This window comes from Cottoperca gobio, chromosome 1, assembly GCF_900634415.1.
Source record: "Cottoperca gobio chromosome 1, fCotGob3.1, whole genome shotgun sequence".
NCBI classification, from domain to species: Eukaryota; Metazoa; Chordata; class Actinopteri; order Perciformes; family Bovichtidae; genus Cottoperca; species Cottoperca gobio.
In genome coordinates this window covers 23,354,274-23,355,061 of record NC_041355.1, presented here as the reverse complement: position 1 = coordinate 23,355,061, position 788 = coordinate 23,354,274, and positions in this window count along the sequence as shown.

The following is a 788-nucleotide window of genomic DNA, read 5'->3' as shown; positions in this document are numbered from 1 at the left end:
TCTTCCCCGGGGTCTCCTCCCAGCTGGACGTGCCTGGAACACCTCCCTAGGGAGGCGCCCAGGTGGCATCCTAACTAGATGCCGAACCACCTCAACTGGCTCCTTTCAACGTAAAGGAGCAGTGGCTCTACTCCGAGTCTCTCACGGATGGCTGAGCTTCTCACCCCATCTCTAAGGGAGATGCCAGCCACCCGTCTGAGAAAACCCATTTCGGCCGCTTGTACCCGTGATCTCTTTCTTTCGGTCATGACCCAGTCTTCATGACCATAGGTGAGGGTAGGAACGAAGATTGACCGGTATATTGAGAGCTTTGCCTTCTGGCTCAGCTCTCTTTTTGTCACAACGGTGCGGTAAAGTGACTGTAGTACCGCCCCCGCTGCTCCGATTCTCCGGCCAATCTCTCGCTCCATCGTACCCTCAATCGCAAACAAGACCCCGAGGTACTTGAACTCCTTCATTTGGGGTAAAGGCTCATTCCCTACCCGGAGTAGGCAATCCACCGGTTTCCTGCCAACCGCTTCACACTCGGCTGTGAACCGATCCAGTGACTGTTGAAGGTCACAGACCGATGATTCCATAAGGACCACATCATCTGCAAAGAGAGATCCTCAGGTCACTGAACTGCAACCCCTCTCCTCCACGACTACGCCTCGATATCCTATCCATGAAAATCACGAATAGGATTGGTGATAAAGCGCAGCCCTGGCGGAGGCCAACATTCACTGGGAACGAGTCCGACTTACTGCCGAGTATCCGGACACAACTCTCGCTTTGGGCGTACAGGGATT